The 18,973-nt window shown below is 43.3% G+C and overlaps 1 protein-coding gene across 3 annotated transcripts in view; it reads left to right on the plus strand.

The window, feature by feature from the left end:
* Positions 1-18,973, plus strand: part of gse1b (Gse1 coiled-coil protein b) — a 459,629-nt gene that overhangs the window by 390,919 nt on the left and 49,737 nt on the right. The window lies entirely within an intron of this gene.

The raw sequence follows: 18,973 nt of genomic DNA on the forward strand, positions 1-18,973 counted from the left end.
CACATTTCACCCGACCTCTATGGCCCCTGCTATGGGTGGTGAGCCCATTGGAGGGGTGACCCACGTTGCCTCTTCGGGCTGTGCCCGGCCGGGCCCCATGGGAACAGGCCCGGCCACCAGGCGCTCGCCATCGTGCCTGGCTCCAGAGGGGTGGCCCGGTGACCCGCGTCCGGGCGAGGGAAATCTGGGTCCATGCTTTTTCTTCTTCATAAAGGTCTTCGAGCTGCTCTTTGTCTGATCCCTCACCTGTTTTATGTTTTGGACACTCGGGTGAAGAGAGGGGCGGAGCTTTCCACCGATCACCACCTGGTGGGGAGTTGGCTGCGATGACAGACCTGGCAGGCCCAAACGCATTGTGAGGGTCTGCTGGGAACGTCTGGCAGAGTCTCCTGTCAGACAAAGTTTCAATTCCCACCTCCGGAAGAACTTTGAACATGTCACGAGGGAGGTGCTGGACATTGAGTCCGAGTGGACCATGTTCCGCACCTCTATTGTCGAGGCGGCAGATCGGAGCTGTGGCCGCAAGGTAGTTGGTGCCTGTCGGGGCGGCAATCCTAAAACCCCTTGGTGGACACCAGCGGTGAGGGATGCCGTCAAGCTGAAGAAGGAGTCCTATCGGGTCCTTTTGGCTCATAGGACTCCGGAGGCAGTGGACAGGTACCGACAGGCCAAGCGGTGTGCAGCTTCAGCGGTCGCAGAGGCAAAAACTCGGACATGGGAGGAGTTCGGGGAAGCCATGGAAAACGACTTCCGGACGGCTTCGAAGCAATTCTGGACCACCGTCCGCCGCCTCAGGAAGAGGAAGCAGTGCACTATCAACACCGTGTATGGTGCGGATGGTGTTCTGCTGACCTCAACTGCGGATGTTGTGGATAGGTGGAAGGAATACTTCGAAGACCTCCTCAATCCCACCAACACGTCTTCCTATGAGGAAGCAGTGCCTGGGGATTCTGTGGTGGACTCTCCTATTTCTGGGGCTGAGGTCGCTGAGGTAGTTAAAAAGCTCCTCGGCGGCAAGGCCCCAGGGGTGGACGAGACCCGCCCGGAGTTCATTAAGGCTCTGGATGCTGTGGGACTGTCTTGGTTGACAATACTTTGCAGCATCGCGTGGACATCGGGGGCGGTACCTCTGGATTGGCAGACCGGGGTGGTGGTTCCTCTCTTTAAGAAGGGGGACCGGAGGGTGTGTTCCAACTATCGTGGGATCACACTCCTCAGCCTTCCCGGTAAGGTTCATTCAGGTGTACTGGAGAGGAGGCTACGCCGGATAGTCGAACCTCGGATTCAGGAGGAACAGTGTGGTTTTCGTCCTGGTCGTGGAACTGTGGACCAGCTCTATACTCTCGGCAGGGTTCTTGAGGGTGCATGGGAGTTTGCCCAACCAGTCTACATGTGCTTTGTGGACTTGGAGAAGGTATTCGACCGTGTCCCTCGGGAAGTCCTGTGGGGAGTGCTCAGAGAGTATGGGGTATCGGACTGTCTTATTGTGGCGGTCCGCTCCCTCTACGATCAGTGCCAGAGCTTGGTCCGCATTGCCGGCAGTAAGTCGAACACATTTCCAGTGAGGGTTGGACTCCGCCAAGGCTGTCCTTTGTCACCGATTCTGTTCATAACTTTTATGGACAGAATTTCTAGGCGCAGTCAAGGCGTTGAGGGGTTCCGGTTTGGTAACCACAGGATTAGGTCTCTGCTTTTTGCAGATGATGTGGTCCTGATGGCTTCATCTGACCGGGATCTTCAGCTCTCGCTGGATCGGTTCGCAGCCGAGTGTGAAGCGACCGGGATGAGAATCAGCACCTCCAAGTCCGAGTCCATGGTTCTCGCCCGGAAAAGGGTGGAATGCCATCTCCGGGTTGGGGAAGAGACCCTGCCCCAAGTGGAGGAGTTCAAGTACCTAGGAGTCTTGTTCACGAGTGAGGGAAGAGTGGATCGTGAGATCGACAGGCGGATCGGTGCGGCGTCTTCAGTAATGCGGACGTTGTACCGATCCGTTGTGGTGAAGAAGGAGCTGAGCCGGAAGGCAAAGCTCTCAATTTACCGGTCGATCTATGTTCCCATCCTCACCTATGGTCATGAGCTTTGGGTCATGACCGTAAGGATAAGATCACGGGTACAAGCGGCCGAAATGAGTTTCCTCCGCCGTGTGGCGGGGCTCTCCCTTAGAGATAGGGTGAGAAGCTCTGCCATCCGGGAGGGACTCAAAGTAAAGCCGCTGCTCCTTCACATCGAGAGGAGCCAGATGAGGTGGTTCGGGCATCTGGTCAGGATGCCACCCGAACGCCTCCCTAGGGAGGTGTTTAGGGCACGTCCAACCGGTAGGAGGCCACGGGGAAGACCCAGGACACGTTGGGAAGACTATGTCTCCCGGCTGGCCTGGGAACGCCTCGGGATCCCCCGGGAAGAGCTAGACGAAGTGGCTGGGGAGAGGGAAGTCTGGGTTTCCCTGCTTAGGCTGTTGCCCCCACGACCCGACCTCGGATAAGCGGAAGATGATGGATGATGGATGGAAAAATGAAGGAGAATTTGGGTTTGACAATGTGTGAGGTCATTTTTTCATTTCATTGTGGTTGACTCATGCTATGTTTATAAACAAATGTGAATAGAGGTGAATGAAAATAATCTTCACACTGATCAGATTAATCCGTAGTGGACATGTGGGCTGTCTGGACGCTTTCTTGGATTTGTTCATTGTTGTAAGTGGATGTATTTGTGATGTTTTAATCATTATATTGAACCTGATTGAGAATATACTGTCGCTACTAAAACACTAATTTTAAAATAATAGTTTGAAGTCTGACAATGTTCGCTGTTGCTAATGCACTGCCTTGTTGATTCAGTTTGGTCATCTGTGCTACTGCTAGGGATGGAAATGTATAATATTTTTCCGGTTCCAAGTCCGCTTTCACTTAACGATTCGGTTCCTCAGCATCAAGGGTTGGAATTGTGGGTTAAATCACCAAAAATTATTTCCGAGCGCGCCCATCGTTGCTGCTTACTGCTTCCATCACCTCCCAAGGGGTGTGTAACGGTGATTGGTCATTGCAGAGACAATCATTGGTACTTTAACTTTAACTTAACTTAACTTTATTGGTTCTCTCATCAATTGTTATTTTTGAAAAAAAGAGAATAAAAAGCGGATTAGCATCAATTTAGTTTAGTTTAGTGGTATCATGACCTTACAAAGCCAACGGTGAGGTTAAGAGGCACGTAAGGTAGAAAATAAAAACATTTCAAAAAACAAATACATATTCTTCAAATTTAACAAAATAAAACACAAAAATGCAACATTTGTGACATTTTCAAAACTTTAAAAAAATGTTGTCATCTCCCTGTAAACAATACAGGTGAAACTTAAAAAAGTAGAATATCTTGCAAAGGTTTGTTTAGATTTACCAGGTGAAAAGAATATACTGTAAGACATATACTTATTACATGCAACTCAAGATATGTCAAACTTTCTTTGATATCATTTTGATTAGGGTGCAACGATTAGTCAACATTATCAACAAATATCGACAATCAAATTTGTCGTTGAAAATTATATTTGTCGACATCACTTGTGTTTTTCGGCCGCAAGCGGGTCTGTGCCGCCACTCGCATGTAAACAACATGTTAAGTGTGAGAAAAATTCCACTTATTTTTGTTTAAAACATGAATACCTTGCTCATTTTGCAAAGCAGGCTTTGTTTTTATGGCATTACATGTGTGATACGCGATCATTTAATGCGGAGTCATGATGTTGGACATCTGGAGGGAAGATGCGGTTTTATCCTCGATAAGATTGTTAGCTTGTCTTGTGCCTCGCTAGCTAGCTAACAAGTGTGACACGAAAGTGTGTGAAAAATAGATTTAAATATCATTTTAGCCAATGTCAGCCAGCTAAAATTTGTCTACATCGATTGAAGTACTTTTTAAAGCAGTGTCAATTTGCAATGCCGTAAAAAAAGGCACAATTACAAACGCGAGCCACACACACACAAGTGCACACACGTGTCTGTCGGTCGTGCTAAGTTGCTAAGATTTCACAACTTCTCTTTAACCCAAGTGTGAATTTCATTGTGATCTAGCTTTTTTTTCTTTACTAAGAAATGGTCTTTCGACCATAAAATAACAATTCTTGTAAATGATCAATTACATAATCATCTTATCATGTTTCTCTTGGAAGAAATACAAATTGACTTTTGCAACTTGTGTTAAATATCTGCTCCCTTGGAAGAGCCTTACACATTATGCCTGATAGCGATAATTGAGTGCACAATGAATGTAAGATGTTGTATGTAAACCTGGCTCGGTCCAAGCATATCCTTTTAAAGTTGTTGAAATTTTTGCTCAGCAAACCTATCCCTAATCAGGTTGGCATATTTTCAGGGGCCTTTTGTGCTGTTTGTGGTGTTGTGCCCGCCTGCAGTGTGTAGAGCGTCTGGGGGGTTGGGGGGCCTAGACAGCAGCTGTGTTCAGGAGAGTGTTGGTGACAGTTTGTCTGCGGCAACAGCACCTGGTGCTGTTTAGAGAGTGATTAGCACCATCCCAAGCAGCCCCCTGTACTGTTGACACAAGGAGAAAAGAGTTAAAGGTGACCCTCTATGCATTTCCTTATCAACAGTGTTTATTGATAGCTTTGAATATCACTGACTGTAGAAAGAGAGGCAGGGTATTTTGCATGGCTTTACATAGTTCCACAATAGAGAGCATGGGATTTATTTTACTGGGCAAAGTTGGATTTGACTAGCCTTACAAAACAATGTCCGAAGATGGTATGAAAAGGGCAACACACAGAAACCGCTTGCTTTGTGTGTCAGGGCAGGGTTGCTATGTGGTCTGCATGTGTGATAGAAGAGAAACCGCTGTAGGATGTTTAGGAAATTAAGTTTTGCTTAACACACACACACACACACACACACACACTTGTGTCCCTATTCTGCGGCTACTTCTGTCATTCTCAATCTCGAGCTCAGTCTGGGATTTTGTGACATTTTGGGTCCTGTTTGATGGATTTATCCCTTGTAAACAAGGGGTGTTTAAGAAAACAGTAGTAAAGGTACGCTGGACCATTTAGGACAGCTGAACAAAGAAGCCATAAAGCACTTATTTGGAAAGATGAGCGGGATTGTTTACGCCAGGGTAGGGACACAACCCAATGGAACAGCACACCAGAAATTGTCAAGTACAGCACTAAACCAGACACTTTTTGTGGTTCTTTTGTTTTTGGTATTCAATGCATGCTGCTTTTTGTTCTATGTTTCCCAGCTGAGGTTGCCTATCACTGGTTGTTCACCAACATGCATGGTGAAATGTCTTTGTCACCCTGCTTTGCTTATCATAATGAGGAGGGCTTGGCTGATATGTGCTTTTAAGGCATGTGTGTGGGACATTGATTGGATTGTCACATTGCTCTCACACTGTAATTTGTAAGAAAGAAGGTTTTGGTGAATCCGGTCGCTCACTGGTCACATAATTAAATACACCTGCACTGCAAAAGCTGTTCAAAAATGCTTACAAAAAACATTCAACTGGCAGATAGTTATCAGTCCAGTAATATTTGTTATGAACACACTATATATAGTACAGTGGAGAAGTAATACCAGTTTAAACAGTCCAAACCAGTTTGACTCACTGCCACCAAATCAAGTTTAAGACCAAAGTGAAACGGTTGTGTGAATTATTGGTTGTCGTTTGCTTGAGTAATTCTCGCTCCTCTCGCCACTCCAAACCTCGTCATAGACACCCGTTGAACGTGTGTTTGTTTGTTGTTTGCCACCATTTGCTGCTGTTGCTGTCATACCGCTGAGGCTGATAAGCAGAAGCTAAATAAACACAACGTAGGCAACATGAGCACGCGAGATAAGGGAATCATACACACACTCAGCACTGAACATGCTTGACTATTGCCCTCACCTCTTTCATTCTGGACTATTATTATGAGGATGTGTTTAGTTAGTATGTAATGTATGCTCTACCAGTTTGTGTGTGTGTGTGTGTGTGTGTGTGCGTGTGTGTGCGTGCGTGCGTGCGCATGTGCGCACGCTGTTTCCTATCAGTCCTATGTCCGTGTTTCCTCCAGTAGCACTCGGTGTAACCCAGCATTGTGCCACAGGCAACTCTTTAACAAAGGCCTTTTCCTACTGCTATCTCATCATCATGTCTCCCTTCCCCTCTCTCTGTGTCTGCTTCCATCTCTTTTCAACATGGCTTGTCTGTTCAGCACTTCAACCCCCCCCCCCCCCCCCCCCCCCCCCACACACACTACTACCGTCCACTGTGTCATCAGCTTAATCAGCTGACTGTCATACTGTGTTTTGCTCAGCTCATGCGCAGAGCCCTTACCCTGAACCACAATGTCCACTTTGTGTCATATGGCTGCTGTTGGTAAACCTGCTCTTCATAAGTCACCAAAAATTTATTTTTTTGCGCATGAAGGTCATATTGTTACTTAGAAAAAAATGCTAAATGGCTTCTGCACATAAGTAGATAAGGAACTATTTATTATGAATCCCTGCTGCGCTTTTATCGCCCTGATTTTTCCTACACTCAGATAAAAAGGCGTCGTAACCATAGATGCTCACCAAATCCCCTCAAATAGTGGACCTCTGGCCAATAATATAGGAAGGACCACATATTTATGTGAGGTAAAGCATCTCATGTAAAGGATTACCTTTTATTTTTTGAAGTACTTGACACAACCAGCGATTATTTGAGGCATGCCATTTATTAGTGGGCAGCACTGATTGAGATAACGGGATTTACATGTTGTAATGTCTTTTTTTAATCAATTAGGATCTATGAGGTAAAATATTCATATGGGTTAGTAGGCACTAGGGCTGGGTATTATAGCCAATTCTAAATCAGTTAATCACAATTTGATTCAATCTGCACTTAAAGGTGAACTTTTTTGGTATTTTGCCTATCGTTCACAATCATTATGAGAGACATAACGATGGATGATTTTTTTGTTTTGTTTTTTCCATTCTAAATATTAAATAAATGCAATCAAAAGTCCGCTTACAATGGCACCTATGGGAGCCGGTCAATTCGGCCCTTAAAAAAAAACACCTATACATTTCCATTGAGATTTTACTTACATGATGTAAGTATATAATGTAATGTATTAATGGGCACATTTGTAATAAAATTTAATATTTGCGTGTTTTGATCATTTTAATTTTAATTTCAAAAACGAATCACATTTATTTTTATTATCTTCATCACTGATTATTACTTTGTGTAGACCAGGGGTAGGCAACCCAAAATGTTGAAAGAGCCATGTTGGACCAAAAATACAAAAACAAATCTGTCTGGAGCCGCAAAAAAATAAAAGCCATATTACATACAGATAGTGTTTCATGAGATATAAATTAAATTATGAGGACTTAAAGTAAACTAAATGAGCTCAAATATAGCTACAAATGAGGCACAGTAATGCAATATGTATATACAACAAGCCTAAATAGCATGTTAGTATCGATTAGCTTACAGTCATGCAGTGACCAAATATGTCTGATTAGCACACTCCACATAAGTCAATAACGTCAACAAAACTCACCTTTGTGCATTCATGCACAACGTTATAAGTTTGGTGGACAAAATGAGACGGAAAAAGATGTTGCATAAATCAAGTCTTAGAAAGTTGGAGAAAGTTGTACATGTAACTTGTAAACAAACTAGTGTGAGTTTAAGGACTGCCAAAATTAGTAGGACAAAACAGCACTCGCCAAATACTCGAATCAGTGAAGCATGTTTAATATAAACAGTGTGCTTTATAGAAATTAGGGAGGTTTGTGTCATGTTTGTCCTCCTACAGAAACCCAATTAAAAGAAAAAATATGTTTTTTTCCCCTCATCATTTCCATTTTCCATATATTTTTGAAAAAGCTCCAGAGAGCCACTAGGGCGGCGCTAAAGAGCCACATGCGGCTCCAGAGCGGCGGGTTGCCGACCCCTGATGTAGACTATGTGAGAGCAAAAAAAAAAAAAGTAGTAAAAATAATTTACTGTTTGATGTCTGCTGTCAATATGATGTCTGTCGACTGCTACGATGTTCATATAATCCCATTTAGGTGAAGAATGTCTCATCATCTTCACAAAGAAACAGGGTTAGTGGAGGAAGAGGTGGACCACAAGTCTTTTTGTATTGTCCTGGCCAGTTTCGGGTCCTAAATAGCTGTCAAAGTGTACCAACTTGTCAGAATACCTACTCAGATGTCTTTTGTCCAGGTGATGTTGAGGAAGCAGCAGACCACTGGATGATGCAAACAAAATGACACATGAAAGTGATCTGCAGTACTATAAATAGTTTGTCTGCGTTAGCGGTTATAATAACGATACATACCAAAAACACTCGGCTGATATTCATATCACAAAATGTAAATGGAGTATTTTTGGCGGTTTTTGAATCGTTATTTATGGGCTTCTATGGGCAAAATAGAGGAGCTCCTATTGGCTTCGCTGTAAGCAGACCTTTATTTACTTTCGTTTTTAATTTAGAATGCCTAAAAATAAAAATCCATCCGTCGTCATGCCTTTCATAATGATTGAGAACAATAGACACAATAAAAAAAAAAGTTCTGCGATGAAGTGGCAACTTGTCCAGGGTCCAGGGTGAGATAGGCTCCAGCACCCCCGCGACACGGGACACAGTAGAAAATGGAAGGGAAAAAAAAGTGCAGTTCCCCTGTAAAAAGTGAAAACATGTGCGCAAACCTTTTGAAGAAGACAAAAGGATATATTTTTTTTTGCATTATTTTAATTTGTAATTGACTCGTTCTAGGTGGCTAGCAATGCAGCTAAAGGGATCACTCCATTCCATCATTTCGAAAATGCATTCAAAAACCACCAACAATACTTAATTTACGTTCCGTAAACTGTATAATAACCGAACTGTAGCGACATTGTTATTGTAAGAGCGAACATCTATGAATTTTGTTCTAGCGTAGTAACACATCACCTTGTGACGGCATGCTATGGTATTAGCCATTAGCTAGCTACTGCATAAACAGCTGAATGGCGTTTCAGTTTGTGATACACAACACAAAATAAAAAAATAAAAAAAGTGCAGTTCCAAATCAAATCAGTATTTAGTGTTTTTCTTTTCACCAGAAATAACTTTGGAAAGTTTAAACTTTCTTAAACATCTCAAAAGTGCAATTTTGAAACAAGAAACTACTTGCAAGTGAAAGTACAGTACTTGTTTTGCAACATTCCATTGGTACAAATTGTAGTAAGGTATTGTTTCTTGAAGTGCTATTTAATACCAGTATATTAGTGATCTATTTTTCTTGAACTCTTATTTTATTCGCATAGTCAGACAGGATGTAGCTCAAAGCGACGTTATTGTGAAGGCCCAAAGTGTACGCTCGATTTTTCTGCCACACTTAACGACCGTGTTGAGTGCAGGGAGATGATTATGCATTCAAAAGTACCTCCCGAGTATGACTGCTGTCCTTTCTTCAGTAGTGATCTTACAAGACTTGATTACACATACATGTATAATCAACAAAAATAACAGTTTTAAGTCAAATTTATTTGTTACATGATCATAATGTAGTGTGGTTCACTTTTTGAGCCTGAGCCACTTAAAGTCGGCGAGTAAGTGTTGTGAAGGCTTCTATTACAGTATCTGAGTGGTTTATAGAGAACCAGGTCCTACTATAATGCTAGTTAGTCCCTCGTTTTTATTTGTTTAGCCCCAAACAGCTTGTTTGAAAAAATATGATTATTTGACCAAGCCCATAATCACTGTAGCAGTTTACTCAGCTGACTTCCATCCATCCAGCACTTTCACTTCTTACTCTCTGACACCAAGTGGTTGTCTACAGGGAGTCCCTGTGAACTTTGATTGACTGGTTTAAAGGGAAAAGATGCAGTCTAGTCTTTTGCAGTCCTCAATTAGATAAAGGACAAAGGATGGATAGATTTTTCAATCGATGGCCTTTGTATATGCTCAAACCCAAAGGTGTGAAGATAGAAAATGGACAACATAATGTGTAATATACCATCCAGCTGTGTGGCACATGCAGCCTGTGTGTTCCTAATTAAAAGGTAACAGAGCACAGGTGCAAGAACCATGATAAGGCATGAAAACGGAAGCTGCTCTGTTCGACATGTGTGCTTCTACTTGTGCTTTTAAGGTTCACATGCACAGCATCCACATCTGCCTCCTGTCTCAGTGTTGGAGCAGGTGCTTAAACGAAAAGGTCAGCAGAACCCGGTGGCTACTTATATGATGAGGATGATGGCAAAGACTGGGCTGGTGCTGAAGCTGACCCTCTCATTAGGGGAGCGTTGAGGGCAGCGTCCCCCTCAGCAAGCGGCTTCTAGAGAGTGTGCAGCCACACAGGCAGCAGCTTGACTCTCGGGGCATGGACCATGAGAGCCAGAGAAGACAGAAGGCACTACTGTGTGCACGGTTTTTGCGTGTGTGAGTGTGTGTCTGCATATGTGTGCTTGCACCCTAAGCAGTATTGCGAAGCGTAACCAGACTGTGCTGTCACGCGCCCACGCCTGTATCTCTAAGAACACAGTCACACTCTCCCCAAATGACACACAAACACACAAGCAGCAACCTCCGCCACAGTCAGCATGTAATTAACAGACAGAAGAAATGGTGCTGCCGGGGTGGGTGAGTCGGATGTGGGGATGGGTGTAGAAAATCATCTGAGCTTGTGCTTACCCACAAGACACGCTACCTCTCTGTGGATGTGTGCGTCTCTGAATTTTAAAAAAAAGAGAAAAATGTGGTTTAAAGGGAAAAGATGCAGTCTAGTCTTTTGAAATTTGTGTTTTTGTTGCAAGCTGCTGGCAGGCAGGTTGAGGTGGTGGTAGTGTGCAGAGCAGAGCTGGTAAAGTGAGAGGTGAAGGATAAATAACGAGGTTCACAGTACACACACACACAATTATTTTTTTAGTTGTGTGTGTGTGCACGCTAGAGACAGTGGGAGCAAGTGAGGTCAGAAAAAGATGTGCTTCACTATGTCATCTGCTGTAGCTGCATAGTGGAGGCCTGCTGTATAACGACAGCTCTCACACAGGCATTACTCGCTTGCTCTCTTCCTGATTCCCCGGTCCTTCCCTCATTTTTCACCCTTACTTCTTTGTCTTCCTCCCGCTTTGATTCTTCAACTAGGCATGAGTTTCCGTTGCAAGATTTCCCTGATACGATATGGTAAATGGTTGTACTTGTATAGCGCTTATCTACCCCTTTTTAAGGAGCCCTAAGCGCTTTGACAGTATTTCCACATTCACCCATTCACACACACATTCACACACTGATGGCGGGAGCTGCCATGCAAGGCGCTAACCAGGTCCCATCAGGAGCAATGGTAGAAGGTGGGGATAGAACCAGTAACCCTCAGATTGCTGGCACGGCCTCTCTCCCAACTTCGCCACGCCGTCCCCAATGATGATGACGATGGCTCGACCTTTGCCACAAGGCACAAGAGGTTTAACGCACGCACGTACCGAGGCATTCGCTGACAGGTGTTCGTGCATGTGCAAACACACGAACAGACACATCCGTTCTTTCGCGCCTGAGGGTAGATTGCCCTGACATCTCATCTTTGAAGTCAAACAAACCTGGAACCACCAGAGCAGGTTTTGCCTGCTGTGCTTCAGAATTATAATGTGCATATGTGTGTGTGTACACTGTGGATGATGACATACATTTGTGTATACTTATGTCAAAGCTCCACCATCCATGTGTCACCTACTTCAACATTTTTGATAATGCCTGTTGGCCTCAACTGACAATATGACCTTTGGTGATTTTTCTGTTTCCTACTTTTGTTTGTTTATGTACAGTTTGATCCAGAAGTATTTGGATCAGATACAGTTTTTATTTTTTGTGAGTTCAGTTAAGACCTGCACATATGAAACTGCATGCACATCTTGATTTTTTTTTCTCTTCCATTCAAAACTATCCTGTTGGTGTATAAACAACCACATGCATTTATCATGTGTACATTGCAGCATCAATAGTACTTTATTTCTGTAGTAGGAACTACTCCCACCTGGACACCCTCTTGTCAGTGCATCTTGAGCTGGCTAACATGGCAGTCAGACCTAACGGATGCGCACACACTATAATCTGCAAGTAGCTGAGCTAAACCTGGCTAATTTGACCATGGCAGGAAGTTGAACCTGCCCTCAAACTGAAGTTCCCCCTGTGAGTATAGCCTCTGTGGTTTGGTCTCTTTTCGCTGTAATGAGATTCTACGATCTGAGCTGTTGGTTTCTACATGTATACTTCCTGGTCACACAATAAAATAAAAGTGAAAGGTGAAAACATGTTTTTATTAAAGTCAAACCCTTTTTGGTATAAGCAGTACAGTGCACACATTGTCTATTTGCTCCGTTAGCACAGTGGAAAGTCAACCAACATCAAGATTGTTAAATGCACAAGAGTTTGGAACATGATTATAAAGTATGTTTAACCACCTCCCTTGCCAAATATTTCACTTCAGGGAAATTACAGCCTTGTTTAGCCCGTTCAAAGGTGACTCCCCAAACTTAAATGTGCCAAGCCAAATTAGTTTAAAAATGCACCTTCTTTTCTTTGAAGCGAACAATGCGTCCACAGTTGTAGACCGATGATTTTCCAGCCTTGTTGTGATGGACATGGCGTTCATGTCGTTAGGGTGGTGGGTGGATCAGTTGGATGCAACACCACTGCTAGTTTTAACGAGCTGATAGGCAAATCCCTTCCTGGTTAAGGATTAACCACTCGTTAAAGCTGCCTCTGCTTGATCTCCCCATTGACCAGGGCACACAGGAGCCAAGAGGATTTACTTTATGCATCTGTGTAGCTGTGTGTTTGTTGGTGTGCACGAGAGAGAGTGAGAGAACAAATAATCTGCATTCCAGCTTGCAAAAAGGTGGACTTGTTTGTTTGACTACAGGAGTTAGTGATCGGCTTTACTCCCAGTGGGGTGTTAAAAGTGTATGTTTACTGTATGCCATTTCGCAGCCAATATGGTCAGGCTTTTTGTGTGCATGAGTGTGTGTGTGTGTGTGTGCGCGTGTGTGTGTGTGTGTGTGTGTGCGTGTGTGTGTGTGTGTGTGTTGTAATCTACATTCCGTTCCTTTTGTTTTGTTTTCCCTCTGGGCGTAACGGCATGAAAGGGTTAAGCGCTTGAAGAAGCTCGGCCTGTAACAGATTCCTTTCAGTGCAACTGTTGAACTTGTGCATAATTTTTGCACACTACAAAACATATATTCATATCACTTAACACTTTCACACCCCTTGGGGTTCTCAGTTAAGTCAGTTACCTACCTCAAGTCTAATGTGCTACTCGATTTTAAGGGGTTGGGAGGAGAACTGAAAGGATGCATTAACCTATTAACTGGGAGAGGACGCCATCTGCAGGATATTTGATTTATCTACATCACCTTTGCTTGTACTGGAGAGCTGGACAAGTGTGGTGTATGAGGGAGATGCAGGAGGCATGCTGCTGTTTCCTACAAAAGCCTTATTTTGCATGCCTTTAGTATGTTTATTTTGCCAAACATTCTTGATTGATTTTATTTTCGCAGGCTGGATTAGAAACGAGTCTTTGCCAGAATTGTACCAAATCAAAGTCTTGTAATGACAAATAAGGGGGATTGCGTGGTTTATTGCTCAAATCATATTTATGAATTCATTCAACAAAGGGACTGTTTGCAATCAACTCATTTTAATATAAGCATGGGGCAATATATAGCCTAAAAATAAATTCAAAAAATTGATATCGGATTAGTTGCCTACATTTTATAGAAACCAATTAATACAAATGACAGACGTCATTCAAAATCAAAATTGCATTTTATGTTACTTGATAAAATCTTTTAAATGACACTTTATACATTGCATCTTACTCTTAGCAAAATTGTCATTTGAATAATGATGTTATTTTTAGACCAGATATAAATTTGACTTTTTATGGAATAATTTTCAAAGAACTAAATTAAGAGCTTCCTCTGGGAAGCACTACTTCTGTCTTGTATAAAAACTACTTCTATATGAACAAAAATGTAGCATTGCACATTGCTTGTGAACAAATAATAATCTCCAAAATTAAGAGTAATAAAAGTGCAAACCTAAAACTTCTGTTATGAATAAAATACTACCGTAAATAAAAATGTAGAATTGTAAAATTATACATTGTAAGCAAATAAATAAATACGTAAAACATTGAGAAAAAGTTTGATTTAGTAAGTGGATATATGCAGGATTTTTCATTTACACATCTTCGTAGTGTGCAGAGCGACTGACACTCTGTTTTTTTCTCTTCATACATGATATCATCATACATACCTGGTATAAATTATTACATGCTCTTTTTAGCGTTAGCATTAGCATGTTTTGCTAGGCATGTGAATCTCTGATAAGAAATACGAAGGGGGGTGGAAGCTAATAATAAAGTACTATCCATCTATCTAATAAAACTCCTGGGGGCAAAAAGTTTACCGTCGCTGGAAGAGAAAAAAACCCCTAATTTTTAGTTTTTTTTAAATCGTCTGCAACAAAAAACGAAAATTTACAGATAAAATCGATATGAATATGCTTTAACAAAACATATACATTATCTACTTTTTTAAAGTCTATATATTTACTAGTGTTACTATATCCGAGTTATTGTGCAGAAATATAGGGAAACACCAAAAATGTGCGCTTCATTCACTAATGGTGTTACAAAAAAGATAATTTAGAATAATACATAAGGTTGGATGTAAAGAACATACTAAGACTTTATTTATTGAATCAAAAATATTGAAATTCAACAGTTTGGTGCATTTGCAAATAGCTAAAATTATGTACAGAGCAAACTATAACCTGCTACCCAAGAAGGTACAACATGTTTTCTCAACCAAAGAGGAGAATTATAACCTTAAAGGAAAAGGTCATTTAAAACATTTGTATGCGCGTACAAAACCTAAAACTTTTAGCATATCTATATGTGGAATTAAAAAATGGAATGGATTAAGCAAATAAATCAAACAAAACACCAAGTAATTCAGTTTGGGAGTTAAATCACCAAAAATGATTCCCTAGCACGGCCACCGCTGCTGCTCACTGCTCCCCTCATCGCCCAGGGAGTGAAACATAGGGATGGGTCAAATGCAGAGGGTAATTTAACCACAGCTAGTGTGTGTGTGACTATTAGTGGTACTTTAACTTTAACTGTAAGAGACTATTCAAACTACAAGCATTCACAAAGTACAAAGAAGTACTATTACAATGAACATCATTTACCTTTTTTTTTTTTTTTGAGATAATGATTATTTAAGTATTTAATATTTGTTCACTTATTTATGGTGTATTATTTATGTGTCCATTGTTTTGTTACAAACAGAGAACAAGTAAATGGGATAAAATTGCTATGATATGAAAAGGGTTTGGATTAAATAAGCTCTCCTTTTTCCTACTCCTTTTTTATATGTGCTGTAATGAAACAACTGGAAATATCTGATGCATTACATTTTATCGAAATAAACTAAAACTGAACTGAACTACTTCAATAAAACTCAACTGGCAGTGTGAAGAATTTGTCTTATCACTCGTCGTAGAAGAAAAGCAGCTAACAATTTGCAGTCACGTTGTTACAATAGAGTATACATTCAATGATAGCCAACGTTAGTAGTTAAACCATTAGCTGTCACACACAAAATTAAATGTGTGTTTACATACCTTATTCTGTGCGAAAAGCCAGAAGAGGGTTTAAAACATTTTGGAAAGTTAGCGCCCTCTAGGCACCCGTGTAAGGAGTGCAAAAAGCCCCTTAACGTCCATCCATTTCCTACCGCTTATTCCCTTTGGGGTCGCGGGGGGTGCTGGTGCCTATCTCAGCTACAATCGGGCGGAAGGCGGGGTACACCCCGGACAAGTCGCCACTTTATTGCAGGGTCAACACAGATAGACAGACAACATTCACACTCACATTCACACACTAGGGCCAATTTAGTGTTGCCGATCAACCTATCCCCAGGTGCATGTATTTGGAAGTGGGAGGAAGCCGGAGTACCCGGAGGGAACCCACGCAGTCACGGGGAGAACATGCAAACTTCACACAGAAAGATCCCGAGCCCGGGATTGAACCAAGGACTACTCAGGACCTTCATATTGTGAGGCAGACGCACTAACCCCTCTTCCACCGTTCTGCCCGCCCCTTCACGTATGCCAGGAATCCATCCATCCATCGATTTCCTTGTCCCTTATATTCATCTAAATTGTTTTGAGGTTTACATCTCAAGAAAGCTAAAGACCGGGGGGTAGACTTCGGAAAACCACAGTCGTCCATAGTGGTCATTTGTTTTTGGTCTATATATTTTGTCAGAGTTACAAGGGCACTCTGCTGTTTTGAAGGACCTTTTGCAAAAAAAATCCAGACAAAAATCATCTCTATGACAGTACATACAACAGGAGCACTCTTGTGTTTTTATGAATTTGTTTTGCGAAAATGTTTGACTTGAACTCGGTAGGCCGGTATGGTGTCATTCCCAGGCCGGCTTTGGTCCATGGGCCGCCAGTTGAGTATACCCTTCTGTATGCTTTAGTCAGCGTCCATTTACCTTATTATAAAGATGTACCGTAAGTAACAGATGCATTGTGCTCCCGGTGGTTGCCTGATAAGAGCAGGCTGAGCTGTATGATGATGGGGAGATAAAGCTAGAGCATGTGGAGAACAGAATTGTGCTTTGTCAAGCAGTGACCTTTGGCTCTGTGCTCGCAAGCCATATAGCTGTACCCCAAAGGTGATACCTCTCCGCTGTCATCTCTGTGGCCTGCCCGCTCCCTCGCTCTTCTGAAAAAAAGAGAGACGAAGAAGCGGGAGGAAACACAACACACACAAAAAGGACACATTCACACCACTGCAGGAAGCTATGCTTTTACTACTTCCTGTGTGCTCTACCGCTGTCTCCCTGCTGACAATCAGTCTTAACATAAATGCATCATCCCCGTATTGAGTCAGTGTTTCCATTTTCGTGAATGCCAAAATAGTCATGACACGTCAGTCATGCCCATAAAGCTAATTGATCTTAGCTCATTGTGGGCAATGCACATATTGCCAGGCTTCTGTCTTTCCTTCAATGCTCCAGGGCTCCAGACAAGCCACAACTTGTCTTTCTTTCTCAAAAAGGGGATTTACAAACCCTTAGTGTGCCCAATTGCATAAACACACACACACACATGGCCTGTGACCACCCGCCAGAAAGGGTCAGATGTGGTGAAGGGATGAGCATCTTCCTCTGCTTTCCCTCGCTTCCCCCTTTCCCCTTCCCCCAGCCCGCCTTGGCAGAGCATACATGCCTGTGTCTGTTATCTACAAATGGTTAAGGAATTATAGGTTGAGAGGGTGGAGGAGAAGGAGGAGGAGGAGGGAAAGCGAAAAGGAGGGCTGGAGGGAGGTTTATGTGTGTGCGTGTGTGTGTGTTTGTGTGTGTGTGTTTGTGTGTGTGTGTGTGTGTGTGTGTGTGTGTGTGTGTGTGTGTGTGTGTGTGTGTGTGTGTGTGTGTGTGTGTGTGTGTGTGTGTGTGTGTGTGTGTGGGTTGGGGGGATGAGGTCATGTGACATCGCAGCAGCTGCTAGGCTAAGAATTTCTGTTTTCTCACTCAGAGGGAGAGAGCACGAAGGGGAGAGATAGGCAGCGTGTGTGGTGTGTTGCTTTGTTAGATAAGCTCCAAACGGTCTTTGTGAGAGGCAGCGCCACAGACAGGAAAAGGCAGGCGGGGAGGGAGAACGGGCGGACCAGGCTCGGCGAGAGCAGATAGATAGATAGACACCAGGGAGCAGGAGCAGGAAGATGGTGTGCGTCCTGTCAGCGGCCGCCTGTGTGCACCGGTGTGGGCTGAAGATGCAGCAGACTTGGGGGATCCAGACACTTCCACTCCTTTGTACAGTAAGGAGATACAACCGCGCTGTCTGTTTGTCTCTTGGGAGGGAGGAGTGGTGTACGGGTGTGGGGGAGAGGATATGAACTGTGGCCAGACCTCAGGATGTGTGTGTGTGTGTGTGTGTGTGTGTGTGTGTATGTGTGTGTGTGTGTGTGTGTGTGTGTGTGTGTGTGTGTGTGTGTGTCAAGCTTTACGCTCATCTGTGTGGCTTCATGTGTGTGGTGGGCGTTCAGCCATACAGCGTCTCTATGTCTTTTTTTTTTACCCGCTTTGCTGACTTCTTCCAGTCTCTTTCCACGAGGAACGGGGGTCCACTAAGTTGCGTTACAGGACAGAGCAGTGTGCGTGTTTGCCTTTCTCCCAACGGCGCAGTGTTTATTGTTCAGTCAGTAGTCATTGTTGACTCTATTATTAATTGTGCGCCGGGTTCACACGGAGTGCAGCGGGTAACTGAGGGGTTAAAGGCAGGACTGTCTAAGAGCTGTTAGGATTGTCAAACACATAACTCTGGTCCTCAGACTTTTTGGGCAAACCCAAGTATTAATCCTATATATACAAATGTGCTATCGATATTTTGAAAAACGCCAACACCTTTACTATCGGGCTGTCTTCATGGCTGCCCTTATTGTGTTTGTTTCGCTAGAGCATGTAAGGCTACCACACACCCTTCTGGCATTTAGGGATTCCACTGTCTGAGGGGCTGTCAACGCGGTGTCACCTTTCAGCACACATGCACATACACATACGCACGCTGGAAAGAAAAAGGAACCACCTTCCACCCTTTCTTTACCCTCCCAACCACCTTGTGCTAAAAATCTGCCTCTTTTGTGAGAGGCGATAACAGGGACAGAGTATCAGACAAGGTACAATCGCCCTGAGTGTAACGAAGCATGCGCTGTTCCTGTGTTGTGCACAGTCTCACCTTTGACCTCGAGCAGACACACAGCCAGACTTTTAGTTCTTGATGACCTGCCCTCCTGACCTCCCACCTCTGACCTAAAACTATACAATGAAAGCTCCCCCTGCCCCTCACACCACCAATCCCCATCCACTCCAGCTGTCACAGAAACTCAGCAGCACACTACCACTGTGTGCTCGGGAGCTTTGTATG

Source organism: Nerophis ophidion, linkage group LG02 (genome assembly GCF_033978795.1).
Source record: "Nerophis ophidion isolate RoL-2023_Sa linkage group LG02, RoL_Noph_v1.0, whole genome shotgun sequence".
In the NCBI taxonomy this organism is placed as follows: domain Eukaryota; kingdom Metazoa; phylum Chordata; class Actinopteri; order Syngnathiformes; family Syngnathidae; genus Nerophis; species Nerophis ophidion.